Source organism: Schistocerca nitens, chromosome 1 (assembly GCF_023898315.1).
Source record: "Schistocerca nitens isolate TAMUIC-IGC-003100 chromosome 1, iqSchNite1.1, whole genome shotgun sequence".
In the NCBI taxonomy this organism is placed as follows: Eukaryota; Metazoa; Arthropoda; class Insecta; order Orthoptera; family Acrididae; genus Schistocerca; species Schistocerca nitens.
Genome location: NC_064614.1, coordinates 1,242,143,956 through 1,242,163,582, shown reverse-complemented (window position 1 = coordinate 1,242,163,582; position 19,627 = coordinate 1,242,143,956). Strand labels below are relative to the sequence as shown.

General features: G+C 45.5%; 1 long non-coding RNA gene and 1 other non-coding gene across 2 annotated transcripts in view; both read right to left on the bottom strand.

Annotated features, from left to right (window-relative positions):
- The window catches only part of LOC126201821 (uncharacterized), a 901,530-nt gene that overhangs the window by 367,750 nt on the left and 514,153 nt on the right, over positions 1–19,627 (bottom strand). The window lies entirely within an intron of this gene.
- Trnak-uuu (transfer RNA lysine (anticodon UUU)) lies at positions 1,126–1,200 on the bottom strand. The gene has a single exon. It is a non-coding gene; the product is annotated as a tRNA-Lys (tRNA).

Below are 19,627 nucleotides of genomic sequence, written 5' to 3'. Positions count from 1 at the left end.
TCCTACAACCCTATATTACTTTCGGGGGTGTTGAACGTTTTTGTACAGTGTAACGTAGTTGGTTCTCACCAATGCCGACGTGTCCATCGTGGGAAACTCCGTAATTGTGTTGATACTTAAAATTTATCGTTTAGCCGGCCGGAGTGGGCGAGCGGTTCTAGGCGCTTCAGTCTAGAACCGCGCGACCGCTACGGTCGTAGGTTGGAATCCTGACTCGGGCATGGATGTTTGCGATGTCTTTAGGTTAGTTAGGTTTAAGTAGTTCTAAGTTCTAGGGGACTGATGACTTCAGAAGTTAAGTCGCATAGTGCTCAGTGCCATTTGAACCATTTTACCGTTTATTTTGGTGCCTCGGGTGCACATTTAGTTTATGATATACTTGTTTCGACCAAAGCAAAGGATTGTATTAGTCAAGAATTAACCGGTTCAGAGGAATATCCATGAACGTAATCCGTCCGACCATTATCTCTGTTGGAACGTAATCTGTCCGACCATTATCTCTGTTGGTCGACGGCGTGGTAGCGTCGAACCTCTAGATCTAAGAAGACGGAACCAACCTGCTCGAATGTGACGTATTCCGTGTAAATGTGTAAGCCACGAATGTTTCGTATACGTGAGTTTCTCTGAATCTGTATCGACTCTTTGAGAGATACTTCTTGTCTTCCGAGAGCGTCATAATGTCTGAGTTTAGACTATGTTCTAGAACAGGCCTGTTCAGGAAGATCCTAGGCAAGCGCGTGCACTCACGCTCGCCTCCTGGGTGGCGTGTGGTGAGCGCTTGCGGAAAAGTGCTCTGGCCAGACGTCATTTCGCAGCGCAGGGAAAGTGCAAAATGTCCGCTGTCTTTAGAGTGACCATGTGTTAAGTTGGTCGTATCTTTAAACGCAGGCGTATATAGTTAATGGTGGAGTAACTAAAGAGAAGAATAGCTCTTTTAGTACCAGTGAAAAGCAACATTATGACCGGGTTAGGAGCTTAAAAGGGTAGGTCAGACACACCAATATTTATATATAACACGTGACTGCAGGGAGCCTAGCCACAGTTAGAGTTGAAATGATAATTAAATAGACACCCTAGCTGCAAGCAGGCGTTGATACACTTCATTGGGGACATGTTGAAAATGTGTGCCCCGACCGGGACTCGAACCCGGGATCTCCTGCTTAAATGGCAGACGCTCTATCCATCTGAGCCACCGCGGGCACAGAGGATAGTGCGTCTGTAGGGAGTTATCCCTTGCACGCTCCCCGTGAGATCCACATTCCCAACATGTCCACAACACTACATTCGTAGTGCGCCTAATAGATGTTTGCCCATCATACTCACAGGGAGCGTGCAAGGGATAACTCCCTGCAGACGCACTATCCTCTGTGCCCGCGATGGCTCAGATGGATAGAGCGTCTGCCATGTAAGCAGGAGATCCCGGGTCCGAGTCGCGGTCGGGGCACACATTTTCAACATGTCCCCAATGAAGTGTATCAACGCCTGCTTGCAGCTAGGGTGTCTATTTAATTATCATTTCATTTCTAGCAAAGCTGCATGGTCATTGACGGTAACTGTTCTTTCGGGAACAGATACTACCGTCATATATAGTTACAGTTAGAGTTTATAAATCTGCAGTGTGACAGTCAGCTGCGTGATGAAGTTCATAACAAGTGTTGGAGAGAGGTATAAATATAAATTGAAGGGAATCACCGCTGTCATCTGCAGTGGGACAATACGTGGAACCAGCAGGGATGAGTAAAAATGTGTGCCGTATCGGGATTCGAACCCGGGATCTCCTACTTGCTAGGCAGACATGTTTGGCACTGCGCCCTCAGGGACACGGTGTTGTCACACCTGCGCGGACTATCTCGGAATGCGTCGCAGCTGATACACATCCCTACTGAGTGCCAGCTATCCGTAGTCTGTCTGTTGACTCCATGTTCACTGCTCCGAGATTCCCACAGGATATCAGACGTATTTGTGCAACCGCACTGAAGAAGGTGTTCCATTGCCCAACTAGGCATATCAGGTATATGAAAGCGTGGTACCTGTTCTTTCGGCACGTCGGAAAGAACATACACATCGTGCATTCGTATAGCTGATAAGCCTAGCTGGGCAATGGATCCACCTTCTTCAGTGCGGTTGCGCAAATACGTCCGATCTCCTCTGGGAATCTGAAAGTAGCGACCCTGGGGTCAACGGACAGGTGGATAAGTGGCGCTCGACGGGAATGTCGACTGGCCCTGAGGCGCGCCGAGACAGTCTGTGCAGGTGCGACAACGCCGTGTCCTGTACGGCGCAGTGACTAACATGCCTGCCTAGTAAGCAGGAGATCCCGGGTTCGAATCCCAGTCTCGTATACATTTTCACTCGTCGCCACTCACTCCGCGTATTATGATGTTTCACAACTGCAGATTCTGCGTGGTATCTCTTGTTTTGGACATGTCAGAAAGAAAATACACCACGCATTTTTATCAGTGATATAAAACTTTTCATCGACAGTAATTTTCACAACTTTACAAGTTTCCAGCTACGATTATGTCAGTGTTTGCACCTAAATATTTGTGTGAGCAACTTTTTTCTGCAATGAAGAGAAAGAACTCTATCCATAGAAGCTTTCTGGCAGTCTTCAACTCAAAGCGTTCCTTCGAATTAGTAGTGGGCAGAAAGTGGTACCACACATTGATTGTTTAGTGGAAAGCAATATAACTACGATATACTGGGTTTTAGTGTTTTTGTAATAATACTAAGTAAAATAGTCAGTAAATAGTAGTTGATATCAATTTAAACCTCGGTCTAAAACGACGTTCATTACAATGTTTCTGTCGTAAAAAATATCATGTTTCATACTTAGCTGCCCCATGATTTTCTCCTCTTCATTCAAAGGAAATGTAAGTTTCATCTCACTGTCGTCCGCCCCTAGTAGCTGAGTGGTCAGCGTGAAGGTTGTGTCATACCTAACGGCCGTGGTTCGATTCCCGGCTGGGTCGGAGATTTTCTCCACTCAGGGACTGGGTGTTGTGTTGTCCTCATCATCATCATTTCATCCCCATCGTCACGCAAGTCACCGAAGTGGCGTCAACTCGAAAGCCTTGCACCAGGCGAGCGGTCTACCCGATGGGAGGCCCTAGCCACACGACGTTTCCATTACCTCACTGTTCAAAATGGTTCAAATGGCTCTGAGCACTATGGGACTTAACATCTGTGGTCATCAGTCCCCTAGAACTTAGCACTACTTAAACCTAACTAACCTAAGGACATCACACACATCCATGCCCGAGGCAGGATTCGAACCTGCGACCGTAGCTGTCACGCGGTTCCGGACTGAGCGCCTAGAACCGCGAGACCACCTCGGCCGGCGTTACCTCACTGTCATTCCACATCAACGCAACAGTTTCATGAAATAATTTTGCCACGGAAGGGATTAATTAGGCACCGTGAAGCAGTGCGTCTCCGTCTTACTCGGTTGCCTGTTGCCCGTCCCTTTACTACACGTACCATTAGTCGCCGGCAGCCGGCCAGTTGTTTACTGTTGAGCCGTCGGCGCGAGCCACCTCGCACGAGCTGATCGGTGAACAGGCCTGCCACAGGCTACTGTAACAGAGAGGCCTTAACCCCCTTAGGCAGATCACACGTGCAGCTTTCTGGGTTCGACATTAAGCTTTGAACTGCTTCTGAACACCGGCGTATTACTGGCACACCGGTCGATCTCACAGCTCACGAGATTCGGCACGTCGTCTGTTGGAGGCCCAGCGGGCTGCAGCGTTCCTGACCGCCTCGAGCGTCCACCAGGCGGCAGCAGCGGCGGCGCAGAACCCAATCGCGGGCAGCAGATTGGCCGGCGTCGCCCCTGCTGCCACCTGCCGCGGACGGACGCCTGCCGCCGCCTCTTGATCCAATTTGGCCGCGAAATTGCGGCGCCGAGCAGACGCTGCGGCAAGCGGCGAAGCAGGCGGGGGACGCGACCGAGGCTGTGGGGGAACCGGGGGTTGCTGGCGGGAAGAGGGGGCGGTGCGCTTCGCCAAGACTGTGCGTGTATGCCGGACTGGCTACTAGGCCACTGCTGTTGAGTTCTTACTGGGGAACAGTCATGCAACGCTACTGTCATGTCCAGATAAATGTACCATTACATCCCGAAGGTCATGGTGCAGTGGTTACGTCAGGTGCACTCGCGAAGCAGATATTTTTTTGATCAGAAGTATCTCAACACGTATAGTGGAAATAACATGTGATGTCACCATCCTTTGGCTTTACGACATTTTGAATTCTGCTAGGGACACTGGCAATGAGGTGTTTGAATCCCTACGGAGAAATCGCATCGAATTTTTCATCACGAGCTGAAGCCGGAGTGAGAGGACTGGTGTGGATTGCAGGGAGTTTACTGATTGGGCGCAACATATGCCTCACTATTAGGTGGTGGGGGTAACGCGATCAGGCTCCTTTCAAAAACAGGAGCAGTAGGACCATGACCCAGGGGCTGTTAGTTTAACAAATCGACACTTCTTTACAAACGCTAGATTAAAAATAATGATCAAGCAATATTCAGTCATATGACAAAATTAAATTCTGATCCATCTTGATTACAGCAAACCGGGCGCAACCAGCCCCCATACAAACCTCATGCTCACAGCAGCCGCCCTAGTGCACGTGGCGCAGTGGTTTGCACACTGGACTCGCACTCGGGAGGACGACGGTTCAATCCCGTCTCCGGTCATCCTGATTTTTGGTTTTCCGTGATTTCCCTAAAATCGCTTAAGGCAAATGCCGGGATGGTTCCTTTGAAAGGGCACGGCCGATTTCCTTCTCCATCCTTCCCTCACCCGAGCTTACGCTCCGTCTCTAATGACCTCGTTGTCGACGGGACGTTAAACACTAATCTCCTCCTCCTCCTTAGTGCACGTAACATAAAATACTCTTTCAGAACATCAAGTTTTGTAAAACAGACAAGCCGAGTTGTAACACTCCGTCGTCAGGCCACGAGTGGCCTACCGGGACCATCCTACCGCCGTGTCATCCTCAGTGGAGGATGCGGATAGGAGGGGCATGGGGTCAGCACACCGCTCTCCTGGTCGTTATGATGGTATTCTTGACCGAAGCCACTACTACACGGTCGAGTAGCTCCTCAATTGGCATCACGAGGCTGAGTGCACCCCGAAAAATGGCAACAGCCCATGGCGGCCTGGATGGTCACCCATCCAATTGGGTGTATCCCGGTGTATCCACTGTGGCAAGGCCGTTGCCTCCAAGTTGTAACAACCCAATACAATAACTTTCTTTCAGAGTCCTCAATTAAAAGTCACTCCAATGCTCGAGCGAGCCTTATTAATTAAAACCAAATTCTCTTGCAAATAAGTAAAGGACAAAACACTTAAAAGAGATCTTAAAAGAGTTTAAAAGAATTTAACTGAAACGATACAAGAAAGGTAACAGCAACATTGTTTAAACCTCTACAGGAACGACTGTCCAATAGAAACCAACTTACGCAAGTTCATAAAACTTTTGAACCTGGTCTAAGTAGTGAGAATCTGTTTGACCATCGAGATATTAAGAAAGGAAACAAACATTTAATAAAGGAATAAAACCTTTAAGCAAAATTAATCACGCTAAACTGAATACAGTTTCCTCATATTATATAAAAAAAAAAACAAAGGACCCCCTCAAGAGACGCCACTGAAATGTTTCTCCAATGGGCAAACGTTACAATTCTAGTTCTGTAACAGTAACCAGTGGCAGACGTTTACTAGGAAAAACGGAGCCACGACGTATAGCTTAAATGAAACCAGCAAATTGGTTCACCAACCATCATGACGTCATGCTGATATCAAAACAGAGGACTAGCATCGCCTGTGTGCACCTGTCTTCAGGCTGAGACTGGTACAGAACAGCACGATCACAAAGCAATCGGCAGACTGGAATGCTTACTTCCGCACAGCGCCAAGAGCTCAGGCTCTAAGCCAGTAGGCGAACACGCTTCTCACTATAAAGACCGCGCTGCAGCAAGTCAACGCAAGTTCACTAGCAAAACGGATAACAAATTTCATCGTGTATGGAGTTGCCCATAATATCTCTCTGCTATCTGAGTAATCTACCAGCACAAATTTATCAGTCTCAGTTGCCCGTGCGAACACCGAGAGCCACGAGACGCTTCGTATCTGCACTCTTGAATCCTCCACTCCGCGCTACCTCCGCCACCCAACGGAGATGCGTCCCTCGCGCGAGCTGTAAACTGTCCGCATTTGACACCGAAGAGCTCACATCGAAGTTAGTGGCGTTGGACGCTGGGATCAGGAGCGAGGTAGACGCTCTAACCCATCCCACAGGTGCTCCATTGGATTCAGAATGGATTTCTGGGCACGGCAGTTCATTTCAGGAATGTTATTGTCCACAGACTATTGCCTCACAAATACTACTTTATGACACGGTGCATTGTCCAGCTGAAAGAAACAGTCATCGTCTCCCAACTGTTCCTCTACTGTGCGCAGCATCAAATTCTGCGAAATGTGTTCATGTCCTTCCGCATTTAGCATTGTCTTAAGCACAATAAGGGGACCGCAGTCAAACAACGAAAAACACCCCCATACTATAACTCCACATCCTTTGTACTTCACTGTTGGCGCTACGCACGATGGAGGTAACGTTCTCCTGGCATTCGCCAAATCTAAGTACTTCCTTTGGATTGCGACATGGTATAGTGTGATTCCCTCCAAATCACTTGGTTCCTGTCATCTACTATCCAGTGACGTCTTTGTTTATGCCATTTCAAACGTCTAGTATCTACACAGTTGCTGATGATTTCTTGTCAGGAAGGCCTCTTTTAGTAACAACTGGCAGCACATCATCTGTGAAATAGAACTGATAACTGGGGTTCTCCGAAGAGGTGTTGTAAACCCTCTGCTGTTCCTAGTCTATACAAACAATGTAGGAGACAATCTGGCAAGCCCTCTTAAACTGTTAGCAGATGGTGCTGTCGTCTGCCATCCTGTAAGGTCTTCAGAAGATCAAAACTAGTTTGAAAGTGATTTAGAAAACATAGCTACATGGTACGAAGAGTGGACGTTAACACTAAATAATAAAAAGTGTATGGTCCTCCACATGAGCACTGAAAGTTGCATTAAATTTCCGTTACGCGATAAATCACGCAAATTTGAAAGTTAATCACTAAGATAAAGATCTAGACATTACAATTACCAACAACTTAAATTCGAACAATCACATAAAAATGTTATTGGGATGGTGAGAAAAAAAGAGTCCCGTTTACTGGTCGAGAGCTTAGAAGATGCAACAAAATTACTAAGTTTGTCTGTCCTCTTCTGGAGTACTGCTGCGCGTAATGGGATCCCTACCAGATAGTACTGACGGAGGAGATCTAAAAAGTTCAAAGAAGAGCAACTCGGTTTGCATTACCCCGAAATATTGGAGAGAGTTGGAATGACAATCATTAAAACAAAGGCGTTTGCCGTTGCGTAGAGACCTTTTCACTAAATTTCGATCAAAACTTTCCCAGCTGAATGCGGAAATATGTTGATGATTCCCACTTACATAAGGGGAAACGACTCTCCCAAAAAAAAGGGGAATCAGAGCTCGTACGGAAAGTTCCATGTGTTCTTTTTCTCCACCCCTCTTTGAGAGTTGAACAATCGAGAATGAACCCATTGCCAAACACTTAAATGTGACGAGAAGAGTAGTCATGTAGATGTAGATTTAGGCACCGCGTTTCCACTTTCTAAATTAAGCACACAGACATTTATTTTTCTATGATCCCGTCTTGGCATCTGGAATTCTTCGGCGTTAGCACTGTTGTTTTATACGTTCTTCTGTCAATCCGGAATTTCGATGCGTAAGCTTCTTAGCAAATTCGTGTTTCCGAATCAAGTTTCTAAATTTCGTTCTATCTGTTAGTCTTTCGCTATGGTTTTCCAGTCACAACGCAAAGTTTATAATACTGTTTTGAACCTCTGTTTTTCAATTCTACGGTGTACAGGCGAGCGTAAAACTGTAAACGCAGTTTTCTGATGGTGTCTATGGTGTTTTTCTTAAAGTGGCAGATGTCATGCGATTTGTTTTCCCCCAATTTTATATTCGCATTTTGGTCCTAAAATTTTCCGAGATTCTTTCTAGCGTCTCAGTTTTTTTTATTTTTGATCTGTCATGGATTGTCTTAATTTCAGACTGTATTTATTAATAACAGATGTCTGATTTGCTCCAGCCAGTTGCCTCCATTTTTGCTATTTTAAAAGTTTCATAACTTCGAGTACATCTTCAGACATGCAATCAATCAATTATGGAATTCCGGAGGCAAATCAAGCAGCGTGCGCGTAATATGTGTAGTGTCCGCTTTACGTTCATGTATGCAGAGAATACACTGACAACAGATATATCCACAGATAAGTACGCCTGTCCGACATATCTCGACTTCAGCAGTTCTTTTGGGAACCATTTGACTTACAACACATTCTTCTTTCTCAGAACATGATTGAAATGCAGTGTGAAAAATGCTTTAGAGGTTTATGTCGTATTCTGTCAGAAATGGAAGCTGCGAGGAGGAAATTCTCTAGGCTTTCACGGGATAGTTACTGTTTATGTTCAAACGTCTGTCAGTTCAGGTATTCGTATTCCACGACGCTCTTCCGTAAGTCATACAAACCTGTGATTACTTGTGCTGCCCTTCTTTTTATACGTTCAACAGACCCTGTGAGATGTATTTGGTGTGGTTCCACACATAAGAGCACATAAGGCAGGACGCACGTGTATTTTTAAGCATTCTCCTTTCTAGATTGACTGCTTCTTCCAGGTATTCAGCCAATGATGCGAAGTCAGCCTCCTGAATTACCTACACCTCATGCTATGTAACCTCTCCGTGTTATAGATAATTTACGTGATCAAGCTCAGCGGTACACGTGCGCCTACAAAGCTCCTCTTTCGTTTTATTCTATTTCCTGATGTCCGCCGTCAGTCACCCTCTATGGCGATGTGGCGGAAATTCTCATGGATTCCATCTCTCCACTTTTTTTTATCTAGCGGTCTTCTGTCGCGGGGAGTAAACTCCATGGACTTCAGACGTCAGCAGTGTTTATTCATCCTAGTGACTTGACGTGCACAAACAAGCTATTTGGATTTCATCAGAGTACAATGTTTGTATTGTTCTTCTCAACCAAATCACAATTGTGACGAGGTGTTGCAGTGGTTAGCACACTGGACCCGTGTTCTGGAGGATGACGGTTCAGATCTCCACGCGGCCATCCAAATTTATCTTTTCTGCGATTTCACAAAATCCTTCTACGCAAATACTGATATGGTTCCTTCGGAAAGGGCCCGGCCAATTTCCGTTTCCAACCTTTCGTAATCAGACATCCTTACCTCTAGGATCTCGCTCCGCCTGCCGCCACCAGCTACCATAATGACGGGGAAATGCCTGAAGGTGGTCTGAGGAAAGGGCCTAAACCGGTTGCTAACGAATTAAAATCTCAAAACGCGATCGAGGCTGTTTTTATTTGATTTTTACGAACCGTATTGTAGGATTTGGTTCCAACTACGAGTGGCTGTATTGGGCGTCTTGAAACTGCGTGAGTCCTGCTCATCACCCGAATCTCGGTCATCGACTCATTCACCAGGGGACCGACATTCCTCACTACTGCCCCCGTGTTGTTGTTCACCAGTATCAGTTCTTCCTTGCGTCTTGACAATATGGCCATGTCGTCGGGAAACGCGAGGAAAATGATTTTGTCACCGTTCTAAATTATTATGGAAAGCTTCCGCCGTTATCTTTTTGAGCAACAGATTGTACGTTACCGCTGGCGTACCATCTCCTCGTCTCAACCCTGCGATTATGTTTAAGCCTCCCGTAACTAGGCCCTCGAGATTCACTTCGTCTTGTAAATCAGTGAGAGAAAATCGAACTTGGCTGACAAGTATCTCGCGTATTCATCAGGATTCGTCAGTCACTTCTACTTGTAATATTCCTAAAAATAGTTTCCTGTCTTGAGAAGGTTGAGCGAGCGAAAATAATAGCCGGATGCTCTAAGCCAGGGCCGCGCAAGGTGCATGCACCGGTGCATCGCACAGTGCAGAGTGCAGGAGGCGGCTGCGCTATGTTGACGACGGTGCAGACCCCACCCTCCACTCCTCGGCTTTGCGCAACAGCGCTGCCTCTCACTTCCTTAGCTTGTGTCGCTCGCGCCGCCTGTCTCGACCTGTTTCAAAACTTTTACCCTGTTGTCTTCGTCATTGCCAAATACTAATGTACACTAGGTGGAGAGTTTAGTTTGGTGTACCGGTACAAAACAGATTTATATAATAACTGTAATGGTAACAATTTTAAATTTGGTTTCAACACAAATGTATCTTCCTATGCGCTCTTTATTTTAGTTGCAATTATGCTACTAAGATCTGGAACAAGAGAGTGGCTGACAGCAATTCTGAGAGAATTTTTTAAATTACAATTAGAAATACTCGCACGCAATCTAGTTTTTGTACAAGACAAAACAGAAAAAAACCTTTCACATACACAAGTGGAACCAAACATAGAAATAATCTTCGCTGCTTCTCTGTGTAACTTGGGAAATTCTTCCTTCGGCAAATTCTGGTAGAATTGGAGCAAACCTTTTGTATTGTAAAACACATCCTTTCGGTGAACATCGCTTTGCAAATCAATTAGTTCGAAATGTAAATCTGAAGGCGTACTTTCAATATCCATCGAAAAAGGTTTCACAAAAACATCGAGAATTGGCTGCAGGTAGGTAATTTCCTGAAACAATAACAAAGCCAATGTTAATAAATGAAAGTAATCTAAGCCGTTGTTTCGAAGTACTAAAATGCGATAGATTTTAATAAACATGTAATGTGTACTGTTGGTTTTAATGTAGTGTTACACTTGCATATGTAACGCAATCTCCTTTATTTAGCTGTATGTCATATACCGGCACATTACCTGGAATCGGTCGTTAAACGCATTTTCAAGGGATTGTAGCACCTCGACGTATTTTTCAAAGCGCGCTCCTTCCTGCACAGATGCTGTCAAACAAAAAACCGTTTTGATTAGAGCGGTTATAAAAATCATGCTGTTTTAATAAAGGTATAATTTATATCTCGCTTACCTAGTTCAGGAAAGTGTTGCGTATTTTTCTCTGCCGCCCGGAGTGGCCGAGCAGTTCTAGGCGCTACAGTCCGGAACCGCGCGACCGCTACGGTCGCAGGTTCGAATCCTGCCTCGGGCATGGATGTCTGTAATGTCCTTAGGTTAGTTAGGTTTAAGTAGTTCTAAGTTCTAGGGGACTGATCACCACAGCAGTTAAGTCCCGTAGTATTCAGAACCATATTTTCCTCTGAAAGGTTGTTTTTGAGGAGCTTCAGTTTATACTGGAAAGCGTTTATTTTGCTGATCATATCGTTGAAGAGATTGTTTCCTTTTTGGAGTTTCAGACTTAAATCATTTAGGAGAGCCATAATGGTCTGCTAAAAATCCTAAATTGGCTACCGATTCAGAGTCATGAAAAAATGGCTCCGGACGTCTTTGCTCTCCAAAAACTGAGCCACAGTGTGGCGTAGTCGAAAAATTCGAGAAATCACTTTCCCTTTGCTCAGCCAGCGCACCTCAGCGTGGTAGGGAATATCTGGATACTCATCTTCAAAGGAAATAAAAAATTCTTTGAATTGACGATGAGTGAGACCATGAGAACGAATGTAGTTCACGATACGCACGACTACCTTCATCACATCTTGCAGACCGATAACTGTCGCACAAAGAGCCTCTTGGTAGGCAAAACAATGAACGGAAGGTAAATTCGGCATGTTAAGTTTTTTCCACAGTAGGCCAAAAAACCCTTTTGTTTTACCGCACATTGCTGGTGCCCCGTCTGTGGTTACGGAAAACAGCTTTTCCCAAGGGAGTCAGTCCTATTCCTTCAGCTGCCATTTCAACAGCTGCTAAAATATCCGCCCCTGTAACAGTGTCCTTCAACGAAATCATATCCAGGAGCTCTTCCATTACATGTAGGTCGTCGTCCACGCCACGCAAAAATATTGCTAACTGAGCCGTGTCGTTAATATCCGTGGACTCATCAAGTGCGATGGAGTACGCTAGGAAGTTTTCAATTTTGGCTGCCAGTTGTTCATGCAAATTCTCAGCAATGTCGTTGATTCTCCGATGTATTGTCATTCTCGAAAGTGGTATTCCGCTGTACGCGGGAGCTAATGTGGGATTCATTGTCTCTACTACGTCCAACATAATGTTTTTTTATTAATGGCCCGTCCATAAATGGCCTCCCAGCTCTTGCTAAACGTAGAGCAACTTTGTAACTAGCTCTGAGAGTCCTTTCGCAACACCCCTCATCTTCTTCACCCTAAAGTAGAGAAAAAAAAAAGATATGTTAGAAATAATTTATGCGAAAACGAAAACTAAGGAATCTATTTCGTTTCGCATGACCTTTAACTAAAATATACATGCTAAAGTACTTGCAACAAACCTCGTTTGTAGATACAGAATTCTCTTCTGCAAGAGTTTGCAACTTTCGTAATTCTTCCTCTCTGGCATCCCCTGTTATATCACTATAATTTTCTGAATGCAATTTGCTGTAGTGACTTTCAATAGACGATTTTCTGACACACGTGATTAGTGTACCGCAGATTAGACATTTGGCTTTATCGTCACAACGCACAAAAAAGTAGGAGAGTTCCCATTCCGGTTTAAATTGACTTTCAGCAATTTTCCCCTTTTTTTGGAGCAGATGGTTCGATTATTCCGGTAATTGTCTTGCGCTTACGTATTCCAGTGTTGACTAAGCCGTCTGGCAGCGCATTAGGCAGCGCACAGCGTCGGCCTCACCTAGCAAGCCGAGTTGAGGCGAAGTATGCCGAGTTGAACCGATGCACTGTGCAGGCACTCGCTGCACCTCGCTTTGCACGCGTGCGGTTTTCCGTGTTTGTGCGGCCCTGCTCTAAGCAGTGCGGTCCGCGGACTCTGTAAGAGGACACTGCGTCCTCCCCAGGGCCGTGGGCAGCTGCTTACGGGGGCGCAGCAGCGCCTGGCTGGAGTTTTCACTTTGCCCGCCGCCGCCGCTGCATACTGATGCAGGGCGCGCACCTGCGCTCCGATCGCGCGGCCCGCCTCCCGGAGCTGAGGAGCCAGTAGCCGACCCTGCCCCTGCCCCTACTGGCTGCCTGCGATGCATACCGCATTCACCGGGCGACGCTCCCGTCCGGTTACACGTGCGATACCGGTGCCTGCCCGTGTGCTCAATGGACCCTAGCCGGACGCGAATGCAAACCACTGCCCAAGATAGGAGGGGAAAAAAAATTGAAGGCTTGTCCTGCAAGAAAGCGCCAGCCGCTACTTGAGCCACGTCGTGTGGGTAGGGTTCACAACTGTTAAGTTTCCATCCGACTCATTCACTCCTGAGATAACGTCGCTTGCGTGCAGTCGACTCTCGACAGTTCGAAGTTAAAAGTAGAGATCAGCAACTTCGTCCATCTCTGGGAACTAGTTCACTGATGACCAGTCCTTTTTGGGACCTATTCGTTTTTACTCGTTCGCTATTCCCTTTTTTATCTTATTATGTAATACTTCCAGCATATATGAAACTCTTATTTATATTCATATGACCAGTAATTAAAAATTATGAGACATTTTTTCTTGTTAGAAGTTGCGATTCAGTATGTTTTAATAGTCATTTCCATTTACTGCAACTGAAATATAAATAAAAATACAAAAGAACGTTAGTACTATTGAGATTCGAGCAATGATCTTACAGATAAAAAACTTCTGCGCTGCACATTCTGCTTTTTTTTCTATTAACATAACTCGGAAATGTTCCACTCTTTAAATCCACTATATCAGTTTTTCGTCACCTAAGCCGTGCTGCTTTAGGAAATTGGTGTCTGGGCCCTGAGCTTCAAATACCATACGTATGAAAAAAGAGCTCCAGTCGGTGCGGCGGCCTTGTTAGGCGTATACTGTACATACGTCAGACTCAAGTAGGATTAGACACTTAAGGAATTCGAATTAAATAAGATTGGCGACTTGAGTAAATGATAAAGATCAGAATGCACTCCATATAGTCCGACAGCCCTTTAGTCTCTTCAAAGGAATGCCAGCTGTGATTTATCAGCTGGAAAGCTTAAGTGGTAGAGGATCTGTTGTGATGAATCCATTTTATATCATTTGAAAATTTTATTTCTTAACAATTCGTAGAATGTAACTATCCCTACAAAATCTTCAACATTGCCACTGATATTATCTGTGAAAGCTTAAGCGTAAATGACAGGCACTTTGTTTCTAACAGCATACACTAGCATATCAAGAAACCGAATAAGGTCTTCTTCACTTTATCGTACAGGAAGAATCGGCTACCCCTACTTATTGGGTTTATGCAACCCGCAATACCTTCAAACACCAGAAAATAAGAACATGACCTTTTTTGTAGGAAATTAATGCAGTTAAATTTTGTACTAGTATATGCTTACGCTGGACGCCACAATTTTCGAGTTAACCAAGAAAAAAATACTTTTTCTTTAATAATTCGAAAATTGTGGCCTCTAGCGAAAATTTATACCAGTACACAATTAAACTACATTAAAATTCCTACAAAAATATCCTTTACATTTTTTCTGTAGAACTAATAGCTTGCGTGAAGTAAGCGAGATAATATGAAAGTAGTGTGTGTGGTATATGAAGGTCTTGCAGGCTCTATAAAATCAATGGGTAGGGCCAACTGAATTATCCTGTATAGCATAAAACTATAAAATACCGGTCGTGGTCGCTGAATAGCGTATTCAGATAACTAGAAGTCGAGACTTCGAGAACAGTTTGAAACTGAACAAGAACAGGCGAATACAATGAGCGAACAGAACTGGAACTGAATAAAGAACGGTGGATATGGAACAAGGAATGAGTGATCATCCCAAAAAGAAACAGAATGAGCGAACGAGACGATAGTGGTAATGAGATCAACCTGAATGAAATGGTGAACGTCTCTCAGCACGAATTCTGAGAATGACTCTAGACTGGTTTCACTTTTTGGAGGAAATAGTATCAACTACTCTCACAAAGCAAGACAGAAATTTTCGATTTGCTACTTTTCCTGCTGAGAAGCTACTAATTAATATAAGAGACATGGTGAACGTGTGCGAATGTCGCTGAAAATGCCCCATTTTCCATATACATAAATGACCTGTCAGACAAGGTGGGCAGCAATCAACTGCGCTTGTTCGCTGATGATGCTGTGGCGTACGGGAAGGTGTCGAAGATAAGTGACTGTAGGTTGAGAGAAGATGTCCTAGACAATGATGAATGGCAGATGGCTCTTAATGTAGAAAAGCGTAAGTTAATGCGGATGAGTAGGAAAAACAAACATCTGGGGGTAACATTGCGACGTGATATGAAATGGAAGGTGTTCCGACGTAATGACAAGCGCCGGCACATAAGCGAGCGATAAGCGCTTTGCGCGCCATTCGCGCTGCTGCTGACGCACAGGCAACTGCATTGAACGCTGCCAAGATGCGATATAGAAGGCGGCGACGTCGTGCAAGGCAGACAATATATAAGACAATTGAAGATGTGGAAATGTCAACAACGGCTGCGGACAAGAAGAAGAACACAATTAAATCTGTGGCCGCACATGCATTGCTAGATGGACCTTCGGTGTTTTGTGGTTGCAGACTTAACTCCAGCATTGATTTGAATGATACGTTTTCACATGGTAATGGCTGGTTAACTGTAGCTATTGTACGAGGTGGTACAGGTGTTCCAAACGTGTCTGGATTGGAAAGCTTCGTGGACAGAGACATCATAGCCTATAAAACATATCACGTTACTGAAAATGCAAATAAAGACTTCGGCAAATCATCATATATGTCTCCTTCACCTTTTGTCCTGTATACTCGTAATAGACGTAAGATTAATGTAAATGAAAGTGTATTTATCTGGTGTAAAGGAAAAGGAGTTTGTGAATATGTTAAATTCGTCAAGAACGATACAGCAGAGAGCACTGTGATACGACGTCAGCCAATAGCACGCTGACTAGGACGTCAACACGACATGGGCGGCCTCTACACGAAGATAATAAAAGCGACGCGCTGCTTAGCTGCGGCCGGGCAGTAGAAGACGCGCAATAGAAGAGCCGCAGTGATATTAACGATAGTAGTGACTTATAAATTTGTGTGATACGTATCAATCACTTGCATGGACATTGTGTATAACGAAGGACACTGATTGTTCGTATGTCGCCAACTGCTTGAGACACGTTGTTGTAAATCAAAGTAAAGTGTTGTCAATCTATTGTAATAAAAACCATTAATGTGATTAGCTTGAATTGTTGTTTAGCTATTCCACAGAACGAGTATGTGGAGATTGTGGTAGCGAAGGCGGATGGTCGACTTCTGTTTATTGGGAGAATTTTATGAAAGTGTGGTTCATCTGGGAAGGAGATCGTATATAGGACGCTAGTACGACCTATTCTTGAATACTGCTCGAGTGTCTGGGACTCGCACTAGGTCGGATTGAAAGGATGTATCGGAGCAATTCAGAGGCGAGCTCTTGGATTTGTTACCGATAATTTCGATCAGCATCGAAGTATTACAAATATGCTTTGGCAGCTCAAGTGGTAACGCCTGGAGAAGAGAAGACATTCATTTCGAAGAACACTGCTGAGAGAACCGGAATTTGCAGCTGACTGCAGAACGATCCTACTGCCGCTGACATACATTTCGCGTAGGGACCACGAAGAAAAGATAAGAGAAGTTAGGGCTCATACGGAGGCATATAGAAATCAGTTTTCCCTCGCTTTATTTGCGAGTGGAACAGGAAAGGATATGACTAGTTCTGGTAAACCGTACCCTGTATCCTCCACCACGCACCGTACGGTAGCATGCAAAGTATGTATGTAGATGTAGTTACAAATTATGCACTGCAGTTTACTTATTTGCAAGTATCACAGTAACTAAGGGCAATGGTGAAAAAGAAAAAAAGTGCACTATCAAGCTGTGTTGTGGAATTATAAGATGTAAAAAAAAAACAATTTTTCCCCGAGTAGTATTCTCCAATGGAATGAGAAAGTCTGTGGTTTCCGTCTTCACGCGAAAATTAAAAGGTTTACTGAGGAACTAAGTAGAGAGATTGATGTAGCTTTGCTTCTTTTACATAAAACAATTTCAGAAAACAAGACGTTTTAATTCATTGCGTCAGCTTTCATTATTATTGGAGATAAAACAATTTCTTTTCGAGGCACTTACGCTGTCACTGAATTTGTATCGTACGATACAGATGAGTAGAGCAAGCAGCACTCCCTTTTGCGCCGGGTGACACCGTAGAGATACGTGTCGATGACGTATCACTGGCGTCCCAATGTGAACCTGGGTTGTTGATAAAATAACGATATATCTATGTGTGTTACAGAAAATATCGATATACATCGAGGATATACTTTCCCTGAATGTATTGATATATCGATATCAACATGACATTATCAAGTACCGATATTTTTATTATACACTCCTGGAAATTGAAATAAGAACACCGTGAATTCATTGTCCCAGGAAGGGGAAACTTTATTGACACATTCCTGGGGTCAGATACATCACATGATCACACTGACAGAACCACAGGCACATAGACACAGGCAACAGAGCATGCACAATGTCGGCACTAGTACAGTGTATATCCACCTTTCGCAGCAATGCAGGCTGCTATTCTCCCATGGAGACGATCGTAGAGATGCTGGATGTAGTCCTGTGGAACGGCTTGCCATGCCATTTCCACCTGGCGCCTCAGTTGGACCAGCGTTCGTGCTGGACGTGCAGACCGCGTGAGACGACGCTTCATCCAGTCCCAAACATGCTCAATGGGGGACAGATCCGGAGATCTTGCTGGCCAGGGTAGTTGACTTACACCTTCTAGAGCACGTTGGGTGGCACGGGATACATGCGGACGTGCATTGTCCTGTTGGAACAGCAAGTTCCCTTGCCGGTCTAGGAATGGTAGAACGATGGGTTCGATGACGGTTTGGATGTACCGTGCACTATTCAGTGTCCCCTCGACGATCACCCGTGGTGTACGGCCAGTGTAGGAGATCGCTCCCCACACCATGATGCCGGGTGTTGGCCCTGTGTGCCTCGGTCGTATGCAGTCCTGATTGTGGCGCTCACCTGCACGGCGCCAAACACGCATACGACCATCATTGGCACCAAGGCAGAAGCGACTCTCATCGCTGAAGACGACACGTCTCCATTCGTCCCTCCATTCACGCCTGTCGCGACACCACTGGAGGCGGGCTGCACGATGTTGGGGCATGAGCGGAAGACGGCCTAACGGTGTGCGGGACCGTAGCCCAGCTTCATGGAGACGGTTGCGAATGGTCCTCGCCGATACCCCAGGAGCAACAGTGTCCCTAATTTGCTGGGAAGTGGCGGTGCGGTCCCCTACGGCACTGCGTAGGATCCTACGGTCTTGGCGTGCATCCGTGCGTCGCTGCGGTCCGGTCCCAGGTCGACGGGCACGTGCACCTTCCGCCGACCACTGGCGACAACATCGATGTACTGTGGAGACCTCACGCCCCACGTGTTGAGCAATTCGGCGGTACGTCCACCCGGCCTCCCGCATGCCCACTATACGCCCTCGCTCAAAGTCCGTCAACTGCACATACGGTTCACGTCCACGCTGACGCGGCATGCTACCAGTGTTAAAGACTGCGATGGAGCTCCGTATGCCACGGCAAACTGGCTGACACTGACGGCGGCGGTGCACAAATGCTGCGCAGCTAGCGCCATTCGACGGCCAACACCGCGGTTCCTGGTGTGTCCGCTGTGCCGTGCGTGTGATCATTGCTTGTACAGCCCTCTCGCAGTGTCCGGAGCAAGTATGGTGGGTCTGACACACCGGTGTCAATGTGTTCTTTTTTCCATTTCCAGGAGTGTATATTACATTTTTTCGCAGTTTTCGGTAAATATTCGTTATTTTGAACTTGTAGTAGAACATAATTTTACTTTCACTGTGTGAATTGGTTTTACTACTTTCTCAGCTTTCGTCACGCCCAGTCTTTCTCTTTGAGTGTGTGAAGCAAGTGTAGGTGGCACAAAGAAGAAGTCGGATTGTAACGCGGGGGGGGGGGGGGGGGGGGGTGGCGGCGTGAATGGAATATCAGGATTTCCGACGTGAATAAATAGCTCACCATTTGAATTAGAAAAGAATTTTTAACGCTACTTCTTCACATCGGCATTCTTCAAAAACATTTCCTGAAAAGGATGAACAAAAATCTAAATGACCTGGTCTTTGCTGTGGGCAGAGACATTTGAGGGGAAATGCTGACGCAACCGGCGCTCGCCGCTACTAACTGAAACTGAAACATTGAACTTCACGACGCAATTTTGACGCTACAACTGCCAGGTCGCTAATGTTCGCAGAAATTAAAAAAACAAGGTAGTCGACATGAAGTGTTCGGACAATTGCGACATGTGAGGAAACGGAACGACGGACCTGTCGGACACCTTTTATTGTGCCACTTAAATGCAGTTACCACTGTTAGCGAAATGGTTATTGCCAAGCGTGAACGCGTGTCGCTTTCTTTTCAAGTGTTGCTCCAAGGGGGCAGGCAGGCTGCTAGTTTGTTGATGAAGAGAATATCTAATAGTAAATCAAAACTTAAATAGACAGCTCTAA